Raw genomic sequence first — 20,756 nt, forward strand, 5'->3', positions numbered from 1 at the left:
CTGAAAGACAGGGCGAAAATCTGGTTTAATTCTTTGCACCCTAATTCTATTACTAGCTAGGCTGAAATGCAGCGTGAGTTCTTACATAAGTTCTTTCCTCTTTAGAGAACTCAGTACCTGCAGGAGCAGATCAGTCAGTTCATGCAAAAAGATGGCGAGACATTCCAGGCATGTTGGGAGAGATTCAAGGACCTGATGAACATATGCCCGCACCATGGTTTCAAATCATGGAGGTTAGTGAACTATTTTTTTACTGTTTTAACCCCTGTGTGCAAACAATTTGTCCAGTCTATGTGCAATGGGATGTTCTTCCGCAAGGAACCAGACGAGGGCTTATCCTTTTTAGACTATCTCGCTGAGAGTGCCTAGCAGTGGAACGCACGACCTGAACGGGTGCCGATAGCTGCCCAACCTATTCGAGCAATCAGTGGCGGGGCAGATATGAGGTTAAAGAGGACACTAGCTTACAGGCCCTTGTAGCTGCGTTATCTAAAAAATTGGAAGTCATGGAATCCGAAAAGTTGAAAGCTGAGATTTGCACGATTTGTGAGACTTTAGACCACAAACCTCAGGATTGTCAATTCTTACCTGTGTTGCAAGAGAGCAGATCTGATCAGGTGTCATCGGCAAATTGGGTTAACAAGACGCAGAATCAGCCACTCTCAAACACTTACAACCCGGGGTGGCGGAATCATCCAAACCTCCAATGGAGAAATGATCAGCCTGGTCCATCATCTTCACGATATCAGCAGGCACCTCAATCATATGCACCGCCTCCGCAACCGACATACAATCCAGTCGTAGCTCCTCAACCGCAGTATTAACCGCAATAGTTTTCTCTGAGCTATGCACCACCAGGATTCCAACCAGCGTTAGTCCCCATTCTAGTAAAGAAAGCTTCTGATGATAGTGTAGTACAGGTGGCAACCATGCTCCAGCAATTCATGCAAATGCAAGTTACGACCAATGGAGAACTGAAAGATGCCGTAAGCAAGATGAGTACACAGCTTATTACCCTAGAAAAAGGAAAATTCCCTGCTCAGCCTCAGCCTAATCCCCAAGTATATAGACAGCCACAATAGTCAGTGCACAATGTTTCAGGGGATATGTTTGAGTCAACAAAAGCAGTTATTACTTTGCGAAGTGGAAAGGAAGTTCCCCGTCCTGAAATGGCCACTGACCAACAAACAACCACACCGACACCTGAGGTGACAAATGAGATAGATAAAGGAAAAGAAAAATCAGATGAGGCCAGCTCAAGTTTAACAAAGTCAGATAATAAAGAGGATGAGCCAGTTAAGGAATACCAACCTGTGGTACCATACCCTCAGCGTTTGACATCTAGACAAAAGAACAAGTATCATACGGAGATTCAAGAGATATTCAAGTAGTTTAAAATCAATATTCCACTCTTAGATGCTATACAGCAGATCCCTGCATATGCAAAATTTCTAAAAGACCTATGCACCGTAAAAAGGAAACTGAACCTAAAGAAAAAGGCTTTCTTAACTGAGCAGGTCAGTGCATTGATTCTTAGTCAAACTCCACAGAAACTTAGAGATCCTGGCTCCCCCACGATACCTATTATGATTGGTGAATCTCGTATCGGGAGAGCTCTACTTGACCTAGGGAGTAATGTGAATCTACTTCCGTCTTCATTATATGACCAGCTGGGTTTAGGTGAATTGAAGAGAACTACTATGATGCTACAGTTGGCAGACAGATTTGTTAAAGCTCCACAAGGTATTGTTGAGGATGTTTTGGTTCAAGTTGACAAATTTTACTATCCTGTGGATTTCGTTGTTTTGGATATGCAGCAGCCTGTTTCCACCATTTATCAGGCTCCTGTCATTTTGGGGCGACCATTCCTTGCTACTTCAAACGCCCTGATTAACTGTCGGAGCGGAGTCTTGAAGCTCACATTTGGGAACATGACACTAGAAATGAATGTTTTTAATGCTCATAGGATGTCAAGTGGGTGTGATGACGCAGATACTCATGCAGTCGATGTGATAGATGACTTAGACACACTTGAAAATGACTCTTTTGTGCAATTTGAAGGGATTGATGAATTATTGTTAGAATTAGAGGAGCAGATCCCAGATAGTGGTCCTCATACGTTTGATGTGAGTTATACAAGTAGTTGGCATAAGCCTACATTTGAGGCCATTGACCTACCAGAAATTATGAAGTCGTCCGCAGAAGAAATTCCAACACTTGAGTTGAAACCATTGCCTGCCGAGTTGAAATATGATTTCTTGGGTAGAGTAGATGGCACATTCCCTGTGGTAATTTCTTCACACCTTACTCTTGAACAGGAAACTAAATTATTGCAGGTACTTCGAGAGCATCGAGGAGCGAATGGATGGACTATCGCTGACATCAAGGGTATCGACCCTTCCATTTGCACTCATAACATCTTCCTCGAAGGAGACGCTAAACCAGTTCGAGATGCATAAAGGAGGCTGAATCTAGCCATGAAAGAGGTGGTAAAAAACGAAATGCTGAAATTGTTAGCTGCTGACATCATCTATCCGATCTCCGACAGCAAATGGGTAAGCCCAACACAGGTAGTTCCAAAAAAATCTGGTTTGACTGTTATTGAAAATGCTAATGGAGAATTAATCCCATTTAGGAAAGTAACGGGTTGGAGAATGTGCATTGATTATCGTAAATTGAATTCAGTTAGCCGAAAAGATCATTTCCCGTTACCTTTCCTAGATCAGATATTAGAGAAAGTAGCTGGTAATTCTTTTTATTGTTTCTTGGATGGATTTTCTAGTTACTATCAAATTTCCATAGCACCTGAGGACGAAGAGAAGACTACCTTCACTTGTCCCTTTGGCACCTTTGCTTTCCGCAGAATGCCATTCGGTCTATGTAATGCCCCTGCTACTTTCCAACGCTGTATGATGAGTATTTTCTCTGATATGTTAGATGATATGTGCGAAATTTTTATGGATGACTTTTCTGTGTTCGGTAAGTCTTTTGATCATTGTTTGACACATTTAATTGTGATTTTGAAACGATGTGAGGAAAAGAATTTACTTCTAAACTGGGAAAAATGTCAATTTATGGTACGTAGTGGTTTAGTACTTGGACATTTGGTTTCTGAGCGTGGTATAGAAGTTGACAGGGCCAAGGTAGAGCTGATTTCTTAGTTACCTATCTCTAAGACAGTCTGGGATATTCGCTCCTTCCTTGGTCATGCCGGTTTCTATAGACGCTTTATTGAGGGTTTCAGTAGTATTGCTAAACCATTATGTACCTTGTTGCAAAATGAAACTGAATTTTTGTGGACTGATGATTGTCAACAGGCCTTTGAAACACTAAAGTTACATTTGACTATTGCGCCTATCATGCAACCTCCTCGGTGGGACTTTCCATTTGAGATCATGACCGATGCTAGCGATTATGCTCTTGGTGCAGTTCTAGGTCAACGAATTGATAACAAGCCGTCGGTTATTTATTATGCCAGTCGAACTTTGAATGATGCTCAGAGAAATTATACTACCACTGAGAAGGAGTTGTTAGCTGTTGTTTTTGCTTTATAAAAATTTCGCTCTTATGTCATAGGCGCACCTGTCATTATTTTTACTGACCACTCTGCTTTAAAATATTTATTAGCAAAGAAGGACGCCAAGCCCAGGTTGATCAGGTGGATTCTACTCCTCCGAGAATTCGATATCACCATACGCGATAAAAAGGGCATGAAAAACGTTGTAGCTAACCATCTTTCTCGGTTGCAGCTACCCAAGGTACTGGTGTCCCCTCCCTTGAATGATGACTTTCCTGATGAACGTCTCTTTGCTGTGTGACGCGCTCCATGGTTTTCCGACATTGTGAATTATCTCGTCACCGACCGAATGCCAGACCATTGGCTCACTCAGGACAAGCGTAAGTTCCTAACTGAGGTAAGACATTATTATTTTGATAATCCATACCTGTTCAAATATTGTTCCGACTAGTTGGTGCGTAGATGTGTTCCAAATGATGAATTTAATTCTGTGATGCATTTTTGCCATGGTGGGACATGTGGAGGCCACTTTGCTGCTAAGAAAACTGTTTCAAAAATATTACAAAGTGGACTCTACTGGCCCACCATGTTTAAAGATGTTGAAAATTTTTGTAAAGCATGTGAGGCCTGTCAAAAATTAGGAAAAATTACTGCCAAGAATGAAATGCCTATGTCCCCCATATTGACTCTTGAGATTTTTGATTGTTGGGGTATTGATTTTATGGGACCTTTCCCCATTTCTTTTGGGCATTCTTACATTTTGGTCGCTGTGGACTATGTTTCTAAATGGGTGGAGGCAATACCTTATCAGACCAATGACCACAAGGTTGTCATACGTTTTCTCAAAGAGTTATTTGCACGCTTTGGCATGCCCAAGGCAATCATTAGGGATGGAGGGTCCCATTTCTATAACAAACCTTTTGAAAAACTCATGCAAAAATATGGTGTAACCCACAAAGTCTCCGCCCCTTACCACCATTAGACCAATGGTCAAGCTGAATTGGCCAATAGAGAGATCAAAACGATCCTTGAGAAAACCGTGCGTCCTAATCGTAAGGACTGGTCAGAAAAACTTGTTGACGCATTGTGGGCCTACCGAACAGCTTTCAAGACAAACTTAGGAATGTCTCCCTACAGGTTAGTATACGGTAAGGCATGTCATTTACCTGTTGAAATTCAGCATCGTACGTTATGGGCTATCAAACAGATTAACCTTTCACTTGATGATGCCATAGGTTTAAGAAAATTGTAGGTATGCGAGCTTGAAGAATCTTGAAGGGACGCTTATGATAATGCTTGTTTGGCTAAGGAGTGAATGAAGTTGCTACATGATAGGAACATCAAAGAAAAACAACTTTTCCCTTCTCAACAAGTGCTACTCTATGACTCCCGACTGCATGTGTTTCCTGGGAAATTGAAATCCCGGTGGGGTGGGCCGTATATTGTTGCAAAAGTTCATTCTCATGGTGTGGTAGAGATTGTAAATCTGAAGAATGGCAACCGTTTCACAGTCAATGGACAGCGCCTAAAGCCTTTCATGACCCCATTCGATGTCGACAAAGAGGTCTTGCTTTTGCAAGACCCTAGGGGAGTCCTCTGACTTTTCAATGCTACTGTTTTCTTTTTATTTTTTTTATCTTTATTTTTTTTTCTTTTATTTGTTTTAGTTTTTTTTTTCCCTTTTCTTTCTTGTTACATTAGTCAGTAGTACTTTTCTATTAGTTGTTTACCGTGCACAATTTTATTCCTCCTGCTCTTTCACATTGAGGACAATGTTCCACTTTAGTTGGGGGGGTGAACATTTGCATGTGACACTGTGCATGTACACGTACCGAGTTTCATAGTATTCAAAACAAAAAAAATAAAAAAAAAATCAAAAAGAAAGAGAGAAATAAAGGAGGAGTACTGAAGGAATTACACTGCACTATGCCATGCTTAACACTGTGTATACCTTTCACATACTCATGTATAACTTACGAATTAAACACTTGAGTCAATCATGCATAGTTTCTCTTTATATGATTTTATGACTCCATGAAGAACTGATTGGTAGTACATTCGTGTTAATTTGACTATATAATTTCCTGTATCTACATGCATCTCACAAGGCTGAATAAACACATTCACATGATTCATTGCACTTAGGGTTCCTTGTGAGCACTGAGAGAACAACCGTGGCGACTATGACACCTTGTGAGATATCCTTGAGCTATTTATCGTCCTTTTGAGCGTTAAAATCAAATCAGAGTTCATGGAACTCAATTCTTTTTTTCTGGATGATTCCTTTGTACACTAGTCTATTTTTTGATTTGCTAGCCTAAAGGTGACACCTAGTGGGGAGATAGAAACCTAGGTCTTGTAGCCTACTCAAGATGTGAAGGCTGAGCCACCCCTAGAGATAGACTTAATTCATGAACTCCTATTCGAGCTCAATTCCCATTGATGGTATGAAGATTACAAAAGAAGTGTTATGATTGTCCTTATTGCTCAAGAAAAGACAGAAAATAAAGAATGAGTAGAAAAAAAGAATAAGCAATACACATGCGCATGAAATGAAATGTCAATGCCGGCCCGAATACATATCACAAAAAGTCAAGGACGACACATATTTTCCACGTATGAAGATGCTTCAACCGGTTAATGCCTCAGATGTATTCACGACAAGTTTGTGAGTAAGTTGATCTAGGGTGGTCTCAGTTGGATATGGCGAGTAGGTGAGAAGATGCTAGGGTGAAGGACCCGACACCTCATAGATAGGTTAGATCCTTTCCAGACTAGTCCACTCCATATACTTAGCGTTGTTTCTTTTAATATGTGGGATGTTTGATCGCGACACTCCCCCTCACATATGATGAGTGAACCCATTTTCTTTGAGTGTTCTCGAGGGTATACCAGTTAGGCCGAGTCAAAGCGACCGTTCTGTAGGTGTCCACTGGCGTCCTAGGTGTACTGAGTCACACACATCACACACACCTCGAGAGTTTACCTGTTTATACTCGAACTTATATGATTGCATTAATTCTGAATGTGCCATTGATTAACTTTATGTGAGTACACTACTCTCAAATCACATATAAACGATGAAACTTGCATGAGTGACGTGCTTTGGAGTCATGTGCATTGAATATGAACAAGCCTGTGTGAAATTCAGTAGTATTCTCGTATGTGAAATAGTATGCTTGTGTTGCATGTGTATTGATTTCATGATTACCGGAGTATGTAGTTGTAGACACTGCCCTGAAATTCATTCACGTCATTTGCTAGAGACTAGCAAAACGTTAGTTTGGGGGTGTGATTACGCACCGAAACTGCGTAATTGGACGTTTAACCCGAGCTTTACGATTTATATTTTTAATTAAATTTCTAAAATTGTCCAATATTTTAATAAAGTGTCAAAATCATCATTCTTGAACTTTATTGCACTATTTATGAAGTTTTGGTAATTTTTTGTCGCAGGAAAATTCCTCAGAACCAAAACCGACACCTGTTCGTATTTCATGCATAACTTTTCCGTCTGAGCTTCGATCGAGACGATTCAATTTTATGAAGAAAGAGAAAAGGATCATCTACAACTTTTGTGTTTTGAGTTTTTTGAGATACTAGCTCCATAAGAGTCAGATCTGCGATGAACAGAGAACAAATAAAATGAGAAAATAAAAAAATATATTTGAATGAATATTTGATGTGACCCGGCCATGCATGGCCGGGTCGGGTCAGTGCTATCCGGGTAGGGCTTCTTTTTTTTTTTTTTTAAACTCCTCTAGCGCAGCTCTTGGGGGCTCTCTCTTTCCTCTGTTCTTCTTCTTCTTATTCTCCTCTTCTCCTTCCTTCTTTCTTCCTTTCTCTTTTCTCTTGTTTGTCTCTGTTTTCACTTGGATTATTCTCCTCTCGTCTCTGTTTATCTCCCTGTTTTTTTTCCTCTCTCCTTTTCTCTCTTACTCAGCATCTTTTCTGTCTTTACCCCTCTACTCTCAGCCTTGCCGCAGTCTCTACAACTCCAGCCACAGTAGCAACAAAGCCACTCCTCAATTGCCTTCGGGTTGCTCCAGAACCACAGACCACCGAGAGCCGCTACTGTTGCTGCTGCGAATACTCCTCTGCTCCATTGGCGGACCACTCTAGCATAGCAGAACCAGCAACCCTCTGCTCGGCCAGTCTCTAGCAGGTCTCTCGGCCAACACCAGCCAGCAACAACCTCTCGGCCAATTTCCAGCAGGCCTCTCGGCCAGTTTACAGCAGCCAACACCAGCAGACTCGAGAGCCTCCCTCTGCCTGCAACTCCATCACAGCACGGCTAGGACTCCATCCGAGGCTCCCTCTGTTTTCTCTTCTCTCTCTCTCTCATCTCCTTCTTCTTCTTGTTTTATTTATTTATTTATTTTATTTTAGTTGTTATTTTCTTTTTACTCATTGGATTTTATTAAAGACTTGGTTTTTTTTATTCTATTTTTTTTCTTTATCATTTATTTAGATGCTCTTTTAATTATAGTTCTTTTTAGTATTAAAGTTTATTGAATTTATGTGTTTAATTAATGAAGTCTAAGATAAAAATAAAAAAAAATGTAGAAAAATAAAATAAAATACAAAGTTCGTGTTTTTTTTATTTATTGTGTCACGTTATTGTTTAGGTTGATTGATAGTCTAATTTTAAATCGAGTTCTATGTTCGTGTTAAAGGTCCAATTTTTATTGCGCGCGTGTGTGTATTTGATTGAGTTTCCATTGCATACTCTATTTCCTTGTTTGAAGTTGCCATTTTTAATTAATGCATGTTTCAATGCTTCCTTAAGTAGGTTAGGGTTCCCATTCTTGCTTTTTAATTTAGTGAATGTTAGACTTAGGGTTTTTAAATTACGTGTCATTTAATTTATCAGAAGTAAAATTGAACAGCCTTGAAAACTCTGAATCTGAACTGAGTTCAGTACCTTTTTAATTTCGATTGAAAAGATGTAAAATCTAAGATTAAAACGCATTCCCTGAGGAGATGATCTAGCCCTTGGGCTTAATATTACACGACAGAACTCTTATACTTGGGATAGCTTCCGAGCTGCTCGTTTTCGAGTGAGTCAGATACACAGTGGAAAAAATGTCTCTCTATACATATTCTGTATCATACCACATTCTATACAAAAGAAATTCAGATTCCATAATACAAAACATAAACCCGAGTTTCCGCCAAAACCACAAAAGACAACCCAATACAGTCCTAGTACTTACCCTAGGTACTTTCCACAGTACACCGATCACTACGCTCCCAACACAAGGACGCTAGTTTCGATTACTCGAAAGACCTAAAAAATATATACGTACAGCAGGGGTGAGACACCTCTTAGTAAGGCAGATACAGGTTATATCGGTATGTGGCATTTGAGTGTTATCATGACACAAAACATACATAGTTAAATGCTAATCCAGTATTTTCACAAAATAGTTCCAGTATAGTGCATACATGCACACACATATGATCAAGTAACCCGGTGTCGTCACACCCTTCAACCCGAAGCAATCTGTTGACCTCATATGTCATGCCCAGTTTTCATAATGACAAATACTCATGTATTTAATGAATATCTAGTTCATGTGTAGGTATATATTAGCAGATACATTGATGGCACGTGAAAACTTAAAGCTTGAAGACCATTTCAAGTTTTTCAATTGTAATATATTTCATTTGAGAAAATTGGTTTGTAATAGTAATTAGGACATTTGGCTTGTAATAAGGTCACACACATCACATGTATGATTTATTTCGTAAGCTCAAACCAAATACGAACTAAAAGTGACCATAGAGAGACCTTAGGGTGTACCCTTCGGTCGACCGACACCAGACTTTTTTGGTGTTGTTAATTGGACATAAATGACCCTAGGACACACACATTGGCACCTATGTTTAATAGGCACTTGAATAGGGTTTTATGTTTCAAAACTAGACCAAAATGCACACGTGGTGCACTTTCGGTCAACCGGCCAAGGCAGTTCATTTTGCCTTGGTCGACTGAAACAGGCCCGGGTCAACAGTTGACCAAGGCCCTGGTCGACCGACCCTATGTAGTTCAAAACTCCCCGGTCGACCGAAACCCTCCCTGGTCAAAAATTTTGACCATCTGGTCGATCGAATCATTTTTGTACTCCAACTACCTAGTTGACCGAGGGTTCTCGGGAAAAATCCCAGCGGTCTGGTCGATCGAACTAGCCAGTTCAAAATGGCCTAGTTGATCGAACCTCGGTAAAATAGGAAAATCACCTTTGGAAAGGGACTTTCGGTCGACTAGCCATTTAGTTCAAAATCCTCCTGGTCGACCGAACCATATAAGATTTGATCGATCGAAACCTTTTTGGTCGATCGGACCCCTCGAGTCGCTCCCATTTTTTTACCACAATTAATATTTTTAAACAGGGTTAAAATGTTTAAAATGTCATTAAACTTTTGTAACAATCCCTGATAGGTCCCTAACGGTTAAAAATCAAGGTATGTCTATATATATCCCTTCATTTGGGAAAATTAAGACAAGATTAGCAAATCAAATTCTCTCAAGCCAAAAATTTCTTATTGCTCATACTCTTTTTCCAAACACTCTAGCTTACATTCAAAAGTCATTAAATCATCTGTAAGTGTTCTTAAGTATTTAGATAGTAAGGTTTGCTCTCTCATTGTTGTGAGATTGATTCATTTTTATTGAGAGCCAAACCAAAAGGATTCTTAGGGGACTTTGCTAATAAGTTCATCCTAAGAAGACTTTATTAGATCTTCTGAGATTGCATATTCGTTGCAACATCTTGAGAAGCTCGTATTTGCCTTTGGTTGCAAAATATTTTCAAAATCATTTACAAATATCTATTGCTCTTTATCTTGAAAACCATTTATGGAGATATTTGTTTTTGAGGTGAAACGTCTTTGTTGCAATATTCATCCACTCACATATTTTTTGCTGAAAACAAAGATAATATATATTTTGCAGTCCAAGCATATACATATTCACATGATTAGGATATTCTGCTGATTGATATTCTTGGGGCTTGCTTGATATTCTGTGTGAACACGTTTGATTGAATATTTTGAAATACACAGATTGTTGTTGACACTCTCACGTACGCATTACACTGATAGAAAATATATTTGAGAGTTGAACCATTTAGACCACATTGAGCTTACATTTTAAATCATCTATGGTGTTTGTGATTGTGCGCATTTGGGGAACAAATCTACTTTATGTGAAAGCACCCTTATATTGTACCTTTTGATTGTATATCTGAGTGATTCCAGGCGTGGCCTGAGGGGGCGGTAATCCAGCCTGGTAAGGATTGTTGTAAAGGTTGAGGTCAGCCCCGTGCTAATTGACCTGGTTTGTATAGGTGTCACTCCACCCATTTAAGTGAGCAAGTTATTGTGATAATCCTTGTGCTGGTTAGCCAAGCCGGGGATGTAGGTAGTTGGCTGAACCTCGATAACATATCTACGTGTCACACTCTCTTTATTGCTTTCTGATGCGCGTGTGAGTAATTAGACTGCTTTACTTAATTTCTGATATATTTATATTACTTGCACTAGATTGACCATAGGTTTGTGAACATACTACTATTAGGAGAAATACCTAGGAGATAAATTTTAAAAATTACCAATTCACCCCCCCCTCTTGGGATCACGGTAAAGCTAACACAATCCCACACTACACGGCGTCCTTGCCACATGGCATAGCCCCAAGCTCCCATTGCATCGTACCGGCACAACTGGTGGATTCACACCCTTCGGTGATTAGTCAGTAAGGATCACGCCCTCGAATATAAAGCCAGACACGTTTGCCAAACATGGTAGGCGATATCTCACACCCTCGGATATAGAGCTGGACACTCTTTCTGTACCTGGCACAATTCGGAACCCAGTTCATATTACATTTCAACAAAACATAACCATGCATGCTTATATAACAAAACAAACGACACCCATTTGGTAATCTAAAATCATGATTTTCCAAATGTATACAGTTTAAACAAGTCAAGGCATGACCATCCTTATAACATAATATATATCACAATATATCTATGGTTTTCTAACAGAACTAGGGATGCAATCCAATGCCCCTTTTTCCCTAAAATTGTAACATGAAAGACTCATAATTTTACCTATTAGATTCCCCCAAATGAGTAACCAGAATACACACAAGACCATGAACTACAGTTCTACCGAGTCTGATTTTAAAAATAACTGACATAAACTGAATCCCCTTACCTTTCCCTAAATGACAAATCCCGAACTCTATGGCCCCTAAACATTGAATCGAGTTCCCAAAACCTATAAACCACAATATAGAATATGCTCACAACTCCGTTCTCTATATAACTACAGAAACATAATTGAAAACTGAGTCTTACCTTGATTTCAAGCCAAAACCCAAAAATGCCCGGAATGAAGATCCGATCTGTAAATCTTGTAGAGAATCCTTCCCCGATCCTCGTGGAAACTTCAGATCAATGATTCCCTCAACGTATGGTGAACAAATCTAAAGATAGATAGATATAGAGAGAGAGAGAGAGAGAGAGAGAGAGAGAGAGAGAGAGAGAGAGAGAGAGAGAGTATTTCGAGTTCCTAGAGAGATAGAGAGAGAATTTTAGTTTTCTTAGTGATTAAGCAATGAAAATAGATATTTATAGCCTCTTGACTTGGCCGCTCTCGTTGAAGAGATGGCGTCTTCGTCAAAGAGGCACTGAAGGTAATTCATAAATGAGATGGTGACCTCATCGACAAGCCTGAGATTTTCGGATTCCCGAAACCTCTCGGCTTCTACTCATCTACGAGCTCCTACATTTCGTTGTCGAGCAACCTGAGGCCTTCGTCTATGAACTCTGACTTCATCGATGAAGCCAAATTAATTACCATTTTACCCCTCTCTTTATAAATTAAATCCATATATCACAGTTTAGGTACTTACACTTTGCTTAACCCTCAATTGAAAATCAAATATGTGATTCAAAAATGAGGGTTCTTATGACAATAGAGCAATGAATAAACACTCATAAAGCTTTGATTTCTCAAAAGAATGGCAATATATGAGTGTATAGGGTTTGTATATGAAAATAGGGCTCAGGAAATTATGGAGGATTTTTGCTTAATCTATTTGCTAATTCTCTACTAATCCAAGTAAATGAACCCTTATATATAGAATATGTTAAAATTTATAACCGTTGGGGATACATGGGGTATTATTAAATTTGTTTTAAAACGGTTTAATAAAATTAACCATGTTCAACTTAAAAAATAACCACAGTAAAAATTAAAACAACCCGAGAGTTTTGGGCGCCAGACGTGTGGTTCGGTCGCCCCAACAAACACATTAGAAAAAGTTGATTTTTGAAGTTCAAGTGCTTGAATCATGGTTCGGTTTGGTGACAAAAGGTGATTTCAATTCTGTCAGAGATTCGGTCACCTAGTCTTGAGTTTGGTTTGCCGAACTTGTATGTTTGGCAGCCGGAGGCAGTTTTGAACATAAAGTTCAGGCTGCCAAGTTGGTGTAAAAAGTAATCGTGCGAGTTTGGTTGACCGAGGACGGTGAGGTCCTTTTTGGTTCGATTGCTCGAAGTCAGGTCAACTATTTGACCTTTCAACAGTTCGGTTGATCGAGATGTTCTGAACCCAACATTTTGGTCTCCCGAAGCCTCACTGATTTATCCCACTAAGTCCTGTTTTACTTCAATTAATTCCCCTGATAATATATGTGATATAGGTGACAATCTTACGTGTAAGTGCAAGGACCTAGGGTCTTTTCTAAGGTTTTAGGCATTTTAAGTTAGCCTAAAAAACTTGTCTTCGGTCGACTGAAGGGTTATTCCTAAGGTCACTCTATGGTCTTGAGATTATAAGTTCCTATATGCATGATTCACATCAATTATTACAGACCATTCCTACTTTACTATTACAGACCCGAATTAAACATAATATAAATAACAATAAATGAATCTTCTGGGTCTTTATTCTTCAAGTATTCATATGTTATCAAAAGATCTTGCTAATATGAACCTACACACAAACTTGACAGACTTTAAATACTAGAGTATTTGTCATAATCAAAATAGGGTACTACCTATAAGTTCAACAATCTCCCCTTTTTTTTGTGATGACAAATACAAATGCAAAAGTGGTAAAGCCAGAGAAAGCTCCCCTTAAGAATATGCATAATTTCAAACTTTCAATGCAAATCAAGCATATCTAGAAAGGAAGACATTTCAAATACAAAATGCATTCAAGTTTGTCATTTAAGCTCAAGTATCAAGAGTACCCAATTTTTGCAAGTGTACTTTTCCCCCTTTTGGCATTAGGAAAAAGGGTTAGGCTAAGTAAAACATTTTGAGCATTTTGAAAAAAATGTTAGCTTAAGAGAACATCCCCTATTTAAAAGAGTTTTGGGCATATAAAAATATAACTATTTTTGAAAAGAATGACAATTTAGCACACACACTCAGTATAGCTGGTCATTCAAATTTAAAACGACATAACAAACATGATTAGACCAGAATTATACACAAACCATAGAAATTTAAATCATATCATACGACCCGTAAAAGATTTTATTTTAAAACATGCAGCATATGATAACAGGTAGAAGGTTTGAGCATTAAACAGTCTAACTAGTTCGTATGAATTTTCATGTGTAGTTATTGAACCAGTTATGCTATTTAAAAAGGCACTGAGGAGTGCTTGCTGAAAAAAAAAACTTTAATTTAAAACAAGCAAGCAACGTTTTTCTGGTTTGTCAATTAAGCACATACTAAAATATAACAAGAAAATCATAACTATAATGATCCTAAAAATTTAACAATCACATGCAAGATCATATGATAAATTAAATGACTGTGACAAATCAACATCTTTCAAATTATGAATTTCAATAAAACATTTCATTCAATCACATGTCACACTTGATTCAACAACAGATCTAGGCTAAACAATTTTTGAGCATAATATGATAGACGTTTTAATTTTAGATATCCCCCCTATCAATTTGAATTCTAGCTTAGATGTAACAAGCCGCTTATACTAGATAGAGAAATATTTCATTATGCCTAGTAGTATAAGCCATCATTTTGAAACTTTTAAACCAACCATACTAATTATTAATCAACTATATTTATCCTTATCAGTATAGTTGTCCCTATAGACTATAGATGCATCAGAGAATATATATTAAGGCATGCTATGTAGTTCATGACCCAAGAACATTCCATATCAAATCATAGAACTTCAAGTGCAGGATATAATGTTCAGGGATTTTAGAAGAGCCTCAATATTTCAGTAGATGAAAGTGATGCATATGGGTCATTTATGCGCTTCCCATAGGGATGGATTTGAGCCTTTCTAAACGTTTGATGATTATGCTAGGATGATGTTTAATAAATTCAGTTTTCATTCATCCTTTCAAAAATATTTGAACATTAATTTTATCATAATCATTTATGTATAAGGTTTTACTTTTGGAAAAATTCCTATTAAAATTTCGAAAGCATGCCGTCTGTAAATCGGACATTTTTCCATAAAACCTATACCTAATAGCTGGTTGTTCTCAATAGAATATTCATATAAATCATGCAACAACCTAAAATCCACTACCAGCATGCAATTCACATCAACTGCATCTGCCATGCAGGAGACATTCTAGACTAAACATGCATTCCAGTAGTATAATCAACTCAAGATATTCAATATAGCTCAATAGTAGTTCATGTTAGGAAAATACATAAACTATCCATCAAAGAAATTTTAACCATTTATTGAATCATGGATAGTGCTGCAATGTTATACACATATAGGCATAAAGACATAAACGATATAAGAATATGAGAGCATTTTAATTTATATAGAGATGAAGGATGAATGCTCCCCCTCAATTATGTACTCTACTCATTTTATGCCATCATATGCTTTAAATTTCTTGGCCAAGTGACTTAAGGGTATTCAATGATATAAACTTGGCATTTTGATTATAGGCTTATTGGTCCAAAAAGTCACAATGAATATCTTTTCTATGTGCAAAGCTTATTTTTCCTCTTTTCTTATGAATCTCAATACGTGAGAGGCATGAGTTAGAATGACTTAAATTTAATTGATCATGCATAGGTTTCTTTCAAATTTCATTTCATAATCTAATTTGAAACCTAGTGCAAATAATTTTAGCCATTCAACATCATTCTAATAAGGTGAAGCTCTAAATGATTTGATTTAATGTTTGAGAGCTCGTGAAGCGAAAAAGAATAAATACTCTTAACGATTAAACTATCATTAAGTTCAGAAGAGTATTTAGAATGAATTGACATGATTCAAGATATTTGCGTGGAATTGAATATGTCCAAATGCTTAGGCAAAGAGCATGTATGAGTATTTGAATTTTCTTGAACAATGCTCTTTGGAGAGTGGAAATCATCCTACAAATATAATCACAATTTAAAGCAAGGATACAAGTAGATAGGTGAAACCTTATCGAATATGATCGTGGTTTGGTAAGGATTTCTATGGAGGAGATAGTGAACCAAGATTAGAGGATTTTAATATTTTAAGCTCATACGAAATTTTTTGATTTAGTCAGTAAAACTTGAATCCTTTAGTGGCTGCCTCTAATTTGGTTGAGAAGGGATGTCTTTTGAATAAGCACTTAGTGAATAGGCATTTATTATCATTGGTGCTTATACTTGGTGTGATAACTATTATATTTTTTATTTTGGACTTTATGTTCAAAGTGAGTTTTGGAAAAAATAATATATATCATAAGACGGATCCCTAACGCTCACCTTTGTGAACTAGACAAAGTATGCTTAACTTAGATGTTTATATTAAAGCATGAGTTAAGTAGTAGGAAATATATACTAGGCACAATTGCCCTATCCATTTGGAAGCGGATATGTATACTAAGCTTCTATATTTTGAACCAAAGCCACCTCCCAAGCCTATTGACATTACTAACCCCTAAATCTAATCCTATGGTCTAAGGGAAAATTAACTAGTTTGTAAATTTAATTTAAATCCATTTTTCCTTAGGTTCTATGGGGTTTGCTTTACTGATAATCCATTTCATTTCTTTTTGTAAGCCTCTGGCACTTCTGGATGAGCAAGTATTATATGCATGTTAAGAATTTTGCTTACATCTCCTATTTCATTTGATAAGGTAGTTGAATGACTATGAGCATTATTAATCAAGCCTGAACCCTTTTTAAAGTGATTTTTCTTTTTGATTCCTAAGGGTTTATTATGGTTCTTCTTTTCACTCCTTCCAAGAAGACAAGTTTCAATATCTTCTCAATCTTTTTATTTTCTAAGAGAACATGATATTCTTTCAATTTTTCGAACTATGTTGTTAGCTTCTTATTTTCGTTCTTAAAAAGATTTTTTTGCTTAGATAACTTAACTAGAAATTTATTCATTTTCAATAAAGTCTTTTCTAGTTTTTCATAGGACATCATGCTTTCATTATTCAATTCAACACATGATTTATCATAAGAATTAACACAATAATTTTTATATAAATCATTGCAAGCTTCATCAATAGATTTATCACAAAATACAACAGATGATTCATCCCATAATATATTACAATATTTAGCATAAGAATCATCACATGCATCATTAACAGAATTATCATGATATTCAACACATGATTCAGCATTTGACATATCACAGGATTTGGCACAAGAATCATCAATTGAGCTAGAGTGAGAATCATATACCTTTTTTTCTGTTAATGCAATTACCCCATGATTTACCACTTCTAGTTCCTTCGAGCTTGACATTTCCAAAGTGGTGGTCTCCTTTTCTTGGGTCTCTCCATACTTCTTTTCGAGTTCAACCCAAATCTCTCTCACATTTTTACATGCCAAAATTTCATGAAAAATATGAGAATCTAAAGCACAATATAATAAATCCATGGCATATGAATTTGCATGCATTAAAATATTATCATTTTCAACTGGCATACAAATTTCTTTATCAATCACCTGCCAGACTCTCTAGTCTATAGATTTTATAAAAATGCTCATTCAAATTTTCAAGTGGGTGTAGTTTAGACCACAAAACAATGGAGGAATGGAAGGTGATTGTCCCTCTCCGAATGGGGATACACCAATGTAAGTCATCTCGATCTTTAGCAAAAACGTTTAAGTCAATGCCACGAGACTCTGATACCCATTGTTGACTTTGGTGTATTCCAATAGGGGGGGGCGATGAATTGGAAATTTAAAAATTTGTTTCCTAGGTTAAACTATCCAACATTAGAATATACACAACCTAGGGGCTGTCTATGCAATTCCAAATGCATAAATAAATATAATGTGCAAAAATTAAATCATGTGAAACATTCACAGACAGTTGAGAATAACATACATGTGCAGTAAATATAAAGTGCTGAAATGTAAAGTGCACACACGATATGTTATCGAGGTTTAGCCAATATTGCCTACATCCCCACCTCAAGCTCACAAGTAAGAGGGTTTCCACTACGGCTCACTTAACGGGTGGAGCAGCACCGTTTATAGCCAAGTCAATTAATGGAGCTGACCTCAACCTACAACTACACCTTACCAGGATGGTGCACCTAACTTTCATAACTGGGTCAAAGTCAGTATGAGACTTTTCACAGGGCTAGTCTCCCTCTTCAGGCCCACGCCTAGAATACAATCAATTACAATACAAGATGTGTACAAAATATATGCTTCTCAATCAAGCAAATTTGTACAAGTATTAATCAACGCACACCAATAATGTAAGAACTATAAGCTCAGAGCAAATATGTGTGTAATAACACTCAGAATAATGATTTTATCAATTCAAACACAAGAGTGTATCAACAAGCTAATCTTTGAAACTATGTAAAGATAAAATCTCAATCACAGTTTAGGGTTTCAAATATTTGTACCAATAGAAATTTAGAATATCTCAAAAATAATTTTCTCAATATCAAAGCACAAGGAGATATTCAAATATGAGCTTGTAAAAATATTTTTACACACACAGAAATACAAGCCCAATGAGTCTTGCAATAATAATGCAAAGACTCACTTAGCTATAAGATTTTTCCCAACCAAAGATTTATTAGATGAAATCAAGGGGAAAAATCTTTGCTTAACCCTCAATCGAAAATCAAATATGCGATTCAAAAATGAGGGTTCTTATCACAATAAAGCAATGAATAAACACTCACGAAGCTTTGATTTCTCACAAGAATGGTATTATATAAGTGTATGGAGTTTGTATACGGAAATAGGGCGTAGGAAATTTTAGAGGATTTTGGCTTAATCTATGTGCTAATTCTCTACTAATCCAAGTAAATGAACCCCTATATATAGAATGGATTAAAATTATAATCATTGGGGATACACAGGGTATTATTAAATTTGTTTTAAAATGGTTTAATAAAATTAACCCTGTTTAACTTAAAATAACCACGATAAAAATTAAAACAACCTGAGAGTTTCAGGCGCTTGACTTGTGCTTTGGTCGTCCGAACATACACATTAGAAAAAATTGATTTTTGAAGTTCGGGTGCCTGAATCATGGTTCGGTTTGTTAATCAAAGGTGATTTCTATTCTGTCTGAGGTTCGATTGCCTGGTCTTGAGTTTGGTTTTCCGAACTCATATGTTCAGTAGCCCAAGGTAGTTTTGAACGTAAAGTTCGGGCTGCCGAGTTGGTGGAAAAACTAACCATGCGAGTTTGGTTGACCGACGACAGTGAGGTCCATTTTGGTTCGGTCGCCCAAAGTCAGGTCAACTATTTGACCTTTCAACAGTTTAGTCGACTGAGGTGTTTTGAACACAACATTTTAGTAACCCGAAGCTTCACTGATTTATCCTACTAAGTTCTGTTTTACTTCAATTAATTCCCCTGATAATATATGCGATATTGGGGACAATCTTACGTGTAAGTGCAAGGACCTAAGGTGATTCCTAAGGTCACTCTATGGTCTTAAGCTTATAAGTTCCTATATGCATGATTCATATCAATTATTACAAACCATTCCTACTTTACTATTACAGACCTGAATTAAACATAATATAAATTACAATAAATGAATCTTCTGGGTCTTTATTTTTCAAGTCTTTATATGCCATCAAAAGATCTTGCTAATATGAACCTGCACAAGAACTTGACAGACATTAAATACCACAGCATTTGTCATAATCAAAACAGGGTATGACCTATAAGGTCAACAATTACAGACTCACCAAGTATAAACTCTAGTAATTGTTAGTATTGGGTCACCTCTCCATCTGGGAGATTCACTACGGGACAATAGGTTTAGTGTTATGTGATGATATACACTTAGCTATGAATCATAGTATTCTCACCATTCGAGTCACTGCTATTGTTTATAGGACCAAAGCAAAGTCAGTAGTTTAATTTTTATTGGCATAGTCACTTGCCTAGATAGCAAAATTAATAGGTCCTCATCTATCTACACAAATGTTGAGTAATAGACGACCTCCCATCGAGGCATATTACTCACGTTGTGCTAAGTTGCTGATAGATTCTTTAAAAGAAAAATATTGGTAGAGGGAACTATATTCTTTTAATTAAATTAAAAGTTTATTATTGCTCATCATATTTTATTATAACATGTGGTTCTCAGGATTAAAATGGCTTTCAATCCTCTGGCTATTATTCTCAAAGAAAACAAACTAGTTGGACCTAATTATATTAACTGGAAAAGGAACTTGGATATTGTGCTGATTGCAGAGGAGTACAAGTATATGCTCACAGAGTTATGTCCACAGAAACCTGGTGAAGGGGCAACCGATGAGGAAATCCAAGCTTACCAAAAGTGGATTAAGGCTGATGAGATGGCATGGTGTTATGTTTTGGCATCTTTGTTGAATGTTCTGCAACATTATCAGTAGTCTATACCTTATGCCTATGATATAATGCAAAACCTCAAAAAAATGTTTGGGGATCAAAATCGTGCTGCTAGGCAGACTGCTATGAATGAACTCATGAATACTACTATGGCAGAAGGGAGCCTAGTAAGGGATCATGTTTTAAAGATGATTTGTCTTCTGATTGAGCTAGAGATCCTTGGAGATCAAATCGATGGGGAAACCCAGGTCGATATCGTTCTCCAGTCACTGTCTGACTCGTTTAATCAGTTTTGCCTAAATTACATCATGAATAAGCTCTCTTACTCATTCGCAGAACTACTTAAAGAGCTTCAAGCAGCCGAGGGCCTCATCAGGAAGCCAAATTTTGCTCTTGTGCCTAAGAAAGGTTCT

The 20,756-nt window shown here is 37.2% G+C and overlaps 1 pseudogene; it reads left to right on the forward strand.

The window, feature by feature from the left end:
* Positions 1–1,700: 1,700 nt before the first annotated feature.
* Positions 1,701–20,756, forward strand: part of LOC131162643 (uncharacterized) — a 28,871-nt pseudogene continuing 9,815 nt past the window's right edge.

The sequence above is a fragment of the Malania oleifera genome, chromosome 8 (assembly GCF_029873635.1).
Source record: "Malania oleifera isolate guangnan ecotype guangnan chromosome 8, ASM2987363v1, whole genome shotgun sequence".
NCBI lineage: Eukaryota > Viridiplantae > Streptophyta > Magnoliopsida > Santalales > Ximeniaceae > Malania > Malania oleifera.